The 6,331-nt window shown below is 44.8% G+C and overlaps 1 long non-coding RNA gene across 1 annotated transcript; it reads right to left on the bottom strand.

Annotated features, from left to right (window-relative positions):
* Positions 1-5,322: 5,322 nt before the first annotated feature.
* Positions 5,323-6,042, bottom strand: LOC120433461. Its single transcript, XR_005608577.1, has 3 exons — positions 5,925-6,042; positions 5,664-5,792; positions 5,323-5,586 (listed from the first exon to the last, which is right to left on the bottom strand). It is a non-coding gene; the product is annotated as an uncharacterized LOC120433461 (long non-coding RNA).
* Positions 6,043-6,331: the final 289 nt, after the last annotated feature.

The following is a 6,331-nucleotide window of genomic DNA, read 5'->3' as shown; positions in this document are numbered from 1 at the left end:
TTCCATTTTTTACGGGACGGTTGGCAACTCTACTAACTAACCTTATGAATAAAATAAAGTTCACTGTCAGTGACATCATAGCACCCGCCCAGCTGTATAGAAACTCCGTCATGCTAGCTAGTACGCAGTACGAGTTATTGTAACTGACTCTAAAAAGTCAGCACAACGAAAACAAACTCCACCTAAACTTGGTTTATATCTGACCCGGATAGACTGCAGGTCATAACTTCTTACCTGAAGTTCAGTTCACCTGACACTCGGACCAGCAGCCGCCTCGAGTCTCTCCTCCTCCTGCCTCCCCTTTCCCTCATCCACCTGCTGGCCTCTGTGGAAGCTCCACCATAGCCACCACCAAACAACTGAGTTATTTTTACACATCGGCCAGAATCTGGTCAATCCACCACCTTTCATTATTTATACCGTTACAGAAAAAAAACAAAAAACCATCGGCCCATAAAAAAGGAAAAATCACCATCGGCCCACTGAGCAAATGCCCGGTATGCCCGATGGCCAGTCCAGCTATGGTGGTGCCATCAGTTAATCCTTCGCGTGCCAGCTGTGGTATTCGTGCCCAGGGTTGCCGACCCCTGTCCTAGAGTCTCCATGTGGTTCAGCTCAGGCAAGTCAGCCAGCCAATCAGTGTCATGCGACCAAACCTAGGGGTAGAAGTATTGGACCTGTGGTTTGGTGCTAATTCTAGCTCCTACCCAAAGTAAACTGTAATTTCCAGATAAATGTCTGGCAGCTCACCCTTACCCACTCCCCTTCCTCATTTACAACAAAGATCATCATCATTGTCATCATCGTTTATTTATTTAGCACTTTAAAAACACACCTGGTAGACCAAAGTGCTGTACAATACAAATATAAATATAGTAATAAAATACCAAAAACCAGACGTAGCAATAAAATTAATAAAAATGTCAGTTACCCACAGAGTTAAAAGCCAGGGAATAAAAAGGTTTTTAATCTGGACTTAAAAACTGGCACTGATGTAGCCTGTCTAATATGGAAAGGAAGGCTATTCCAAAGTATCAGAGCCGCAACGGAGAACACTCGGTCTCCTCTAAGTTTCAGCCGTGACTTAGGGACAGAAAGCAACAGTTGCTCAGCTCACCGAATCGCACGAATGGGGACATGGGGGCCCATAAACGTCTGAGGTGATAGAATGCTGATTTTATCACCCCGTTTACGTGACCATCAAAGGTGAGTGCAGAATCAATTTTTACTCTGAGATTTGTGATCGAACTCTTTAAATGGGGAATCAGAGCGGCAAGATCAACAATCTTACAATCATTAAAATTTAAAAAGTTTTTTGTCATCCATGCTTTAACATCACTAAGGCAGTCAAGCAGAGGTCGACTTGGGGGACTATCAGAATGACTAAAAGGTAAATAAAGCTGGCAGTCATCTGCATATAGATGGAATGACACTTTATGTTTCCGGAAAATCGCGCCAAGAGGCAAAAGGTACAGTGAAAACAATAATGGCCCAAGAATAGATCCCTGTGGCACACCCCAAAGCAGAGGGGCCACAGAGGATGAAGCCGACCCCAACTTAACATTCAAAAGTCCTGTTTGAGAGATAGGGTTTTAACCACAAAAGTGCCCAACCAGAAATTCCCACACAGTGCTGTAAGCGGGAGATCAGCAAATCGTGATCCACTGTGTCGAATGCAGCGGTCATGTCCAACAAGACCAGCACTGCATATTTGCCACGGTGTGTCGCTATCAGAATGTCATTCATAACTTTTACGAGGACTGTCTCCGTACTGTGGAATGGCTTAAAGCCGGACTGAAAGATTTCCAACAATTGAGAGTGTCGGGAGTGCTGGAATGTTATGCTGCTATTATTTGCTGCTATTTTTATAATCATCATTACCATTTCATTATTAATAGTGATGTTGCATCCAGATGCATTCAGATGTTCAAATATATTGGTATTATATTAGTCTTTATTACAGGTCCAAGAAGAACCACTTTAAACTGGAGTTGAATCTATAATTTTAAATGTTTTTCAATGCTCCTATATAATAATCTTAAATGTTTCTGTGTAGACTGCAGGGACAGGAAATACACTCTGTGCCAAAATGAGACAGGAAACACTTCTGCAAGACATGCTTCTGCAGAAGTGAAACTGAAAGCCGAGTCTGAGTGTAAGCCAAGAGCAGGGTGTTTTATTATGCATTTATCGCTGATTAAGCTTTGAGTAGTTGTATTAGATTGAAACATTTGTTTTATACATTTTACATATAAGTCAAGATAGGCACACACAGGATGGCCTTAGCCTGGTTGCTTAAGCTGAGGTCAATTAAGGTGCGGCGTGTATGTACAGACATACACACATACACACACATAGTTTCAGTTGTGTACATGCTGGCCTTCTGTCTGGTGGAAAGGTTACGAGGTTTAGCTGATGAAGTGAAGGGTGAAATAAAGGGCAGCAGAAGCTGACACACATACACATACATATTAGATAGACTCATTTATATAGGTAAGAGTTTAATTATGTTTTGCTTGTGATTGCAAAGTGGGGGTGCGTACGTGTTAGTCTGTTCCAGGAAGTACACCAGATGTCCCAGAGATAAGCGACAGCGAAGACGAGCTGGGGGAAGCACCTGCGGTCGAGCCGAAGAAGATGTTCTTTTAAAACTATGTCAAAGTTAACTGAACGTTTGTGGTTTTGCATTGACGTATGCTGTATTGTGTCTGAGAGGGGGGGGGAGCAGCATCACCCCCAACCCTATAAAGCCTTTGTTTGACTATTGTACGATAGTTCAATGCTGAAATCTGCACAGCGTTCGGACTCCGCACGTGTGTACATTAAAATGCCGTCTAATTGCACCCGGCTGGATCTGTGGTTATTTTGGATTCCTCCTCAATATCTGAACCTTAACATTTGGGGGCTCGTCCGGGATTTGAACCCGGGACCTCTCTCATTAAGTCCATCAACTGAGTATAAACAATCCTTTCCAGAATCTTACTAAGAAAGGGAAGCTTAGAGATGGGTCTAAAATTTGACATGACTGAACTGTCTAAGCCTGGTTTCTTAAGTAAAGGGTGTATGACTGCATGCTTAAACTCCTTAGGTACTTGACCAGACAAAAGACTAGTATTAATAATGTTCAGAATGTGTGGTCTGATGGTAGGAAATACCTTTCAGGAACTTTTTCACCTTACAGAAATGTTCCCAGAGTATCCAAGATTCATGTTAATGCTTTCAAATAAACAGCACGGGCAGTCACACTGTAGCAATTTTGTAGCAAACATTATGTATTTACAAGTGATGACACTAACCACCTGCTGTCGTCAGCATTACACTGCAATAACCTACTGTGTGCAGGTAGATTTGTTTTGTTCCATAAGAAATCATCATCACACCCATTGGAGCTTTTTTCATGACATGCATCATCATTGTGTATCCTTAATACATCATGATCGTAGAAGTTGAATCAGCCATAATAAGAATTTACCATTTTTATCTCCCCATAAACTGTCATGTCCTGCCTGCTGTCACTGTCCCCAGACTCAGACTGTTCAGAGATGCCCACATGTCACATTAATACTGACTCAAAGCCACAGTTGACTTCTAGGGTTGGTGGACACTCAGGGGTCCTTTCACACTTACCAATGACTGCCTGTCAAGCGAGACCATTTCAGAGTGAATGAAACCTAATTATAGACACGGTGCCAGACACAGGGTGAAGCCAGAGAAGGGGGGGTGTTTCAGTCACACAATTCTGGGTACAGCAGGTTAACGACAAACAGATTCTGCCACTTTGACATTTGGGACATTTGTATGCAAGGATTAAGACTTTACATAATGAATTTCCTGAGAAAATAGCCAACAGCTAATTTCAGGAGGCAACAGTCAATTTAGGCGTTAAAAATGAACTTGGGTTTGTTACAGCGGGGTGGCCAGGCCAAGAGAGTAGAGCCAAATGCAGATACAGACGGAGGCACTGATTTAAATGTGATAACAAAGCTTTATTGACATACAATGATTTAATGCTTAGACCAAACATGAGCTGCGAGCTATGGTGGATATCAGGCTCTAGGAGTGGGGGACATAAAGCGGGAGCTAAAGGGGAATTTGGGGTGCGGGTTGTGGTTCGGGTGGTGGTGCTAAGAGTCATTGCAACAGAGGGACAGAGAGCATGAGGGTGGGAATGGATGTTTGTATCTGTGTGTGCCTGTATGTCTGTGTCTATATGTCAGGTTGGGTATCAGACGCCACCTCTCTGGGGACATCTCAGGCCCTCCAAGGTTTGGAGGCCTATCTCCCCCCACCACTTCCCCTGCCGGTGGCGGACGCCCTCAGACATCTGTGCGTTGGTGGTTCTCTGTGTCCGGGGGTGGGCGCCCGGGTACACACCGGCCCACTCCTTGGCGGCTGCTTATCAGGGCCTGGAGCCTGGGGCTCGCTCGGGCCACCGGAGGCGGGGTGCCCTCGGCCTCTCGGCCCGGGGCTCGGTCACTCAGGCACAGCTGGCTGCCGGGGAGCTCACGGGCACGTCACTGCAACCCCGCCTGGCTTCTGCTCGCGGCTGCTGAGTGACCCCTCATCTGGGACTCTCCTCAGCTCTTTCTGGGATAGTGGTGCTGCTGCCCTCTGTTGGTCTTCCTTGGTCTCTTGTGTTCTGAGGGCCTCTGGACGTCTGGAGTTTTGATCTCCTCCATACCTGCTTCATGCCCTGGAGGACGGGGCAGTGGCCCCCACACCCTCTAGCAGATCATTACATGAAGGAACCTTTTAAAAAAACAAGCGTCCCATGCTCACAGGTGTACACACAGGTGATCACACACAAACTACACCCTTTTGGCTCCTACCTCAAAGCACACTGTGCGCTGTCGATCTTATGTGCTGCACAATAATGTTTAATATTTAGTATTTACTGTCATATTCACATAGATCATTGTGATGTTGTTTATTCTATTGCTCTCGTTTTCTTCTGCTTGTTTTCTTTTTCTTTCTCAACAGCTGATCCAGGTGATCGATATATATATTTTTTTGTCTGCTTATTCTGTTGGTTTTGGTTTTTGCCCTTTTTCCCGTCCCTCTTCCCGCTGTTTTTCTTTTCCTCTTTCTTTCTCCCTTTCTTTTCCTCATTCAAGTCTGTCCCGTATTCAGCAAGTGAAAATAAAATAAACAATAAAAGGTGAATCAAATGGACCATTACGGCAAGGCTGGGATGGTCCATTTGGTAAAGTAAATCCGTTGGGCATCTTTCTTCGCCGTTAGACAATAATTCTGATGGCAAAAGAACCAAACGGGACAGGCAAAAAAACCCCCCAAAAAAACAGAGGGACAGAGAGAGGTCAGGAGAGTGCCAGCGGTTTGTCAGGTAAGTGAGTTCTGTTAACTTCTGTGTCTTACTGGTTAGGAGGTAGAGGATGGTGTGGGTGAGGCAGTAACCAGTGAGTCCAGATGGGTGACCCAGAGAATCCAAGTTGCAGTGGCAGGGAGGAAGGCAGGCGAAGTTGGGAACAGACAAAGCACAAATTGTGGCTGTGGAGTGCCGAGAAGACATGCGCCCAGGTGAGCGTGAGTATTGTCGTGAGCATGAAACGATGAGGCGAAGGATTACTAAAACACGGGAAAAGCACAAAGTAAGTGAAAAGCTACTATGATAACATGAGAAATCTTAGCGGCCCCACACTAACGAAGGTTAGTAGATGATCTGGCGAAGACTCGTTGAGTGCGTTGGTTTTAAGTACTGGCAACCAAATCACCATCAGGTGCGGACAATAGGCAGTATGATGAAGCTCCGCCCAGAGGAGGAAACCCCAGCTCTGTGGAAAAACACATGGACCATGACAAGGTTATGATAGGACTATTACCTTCCAAATCATTACTGCCTGGCACCAAATATGTATTTAATTGTGGCAACTGGTTTTGTTGAGAGGGCAGTTTGGGCACTTTACCTCCAGGCATAGTGATGGAGAGTGGACAGGCAAGTGGGATGCTCTCCAGAAGGTGCTTCCAAATCCAGAGTTTTCCATGGGAGCTTGGCACAAAATGGCACTAACACTGAGAAGGATCTGAAACAAGGGTACAAGAAGCAAGTGTAAGTAAAGAGTAACATGTTAGTGCTTACAGAACTAATGGTTTGGCAAGGAGTGGAGGACTGAACCAGTCTTTAAATACGCTCGTTATTGATAAACTGATGAGCAGAGATGGGCAGTAATGTGTTACTTGTAACGCGTTACTGTAATCTGATTACTTTTTTCAAGTAAGGAGTAATGTAAGGGATTACTATTGCAAAAACGGTAATTAGATTACCGTTACTTTCACGTAGGAACGCTGCGTTACTGCGTTACTAAAACCGTGA

Source organism: Oreochromis aureus, linkage group 16 (assembly GCF_013358895.1).
Source record: "Oreochromis aureus strain Israel breed Guangdong linkage group 16, ZZ_aureus, whole genome shotgun sequence".
NCBI lineage: Eukaryota > Metazoa > Chordata > Actinopteri > Cichliformes > Cichlidae > Oreochromis > Oreochromis aureus.
The sequence above is the reverse complement of the archived record's forward strand: the minus strand, read 5'-3'. Positions and strand labels throughout refer to the sequence as shown.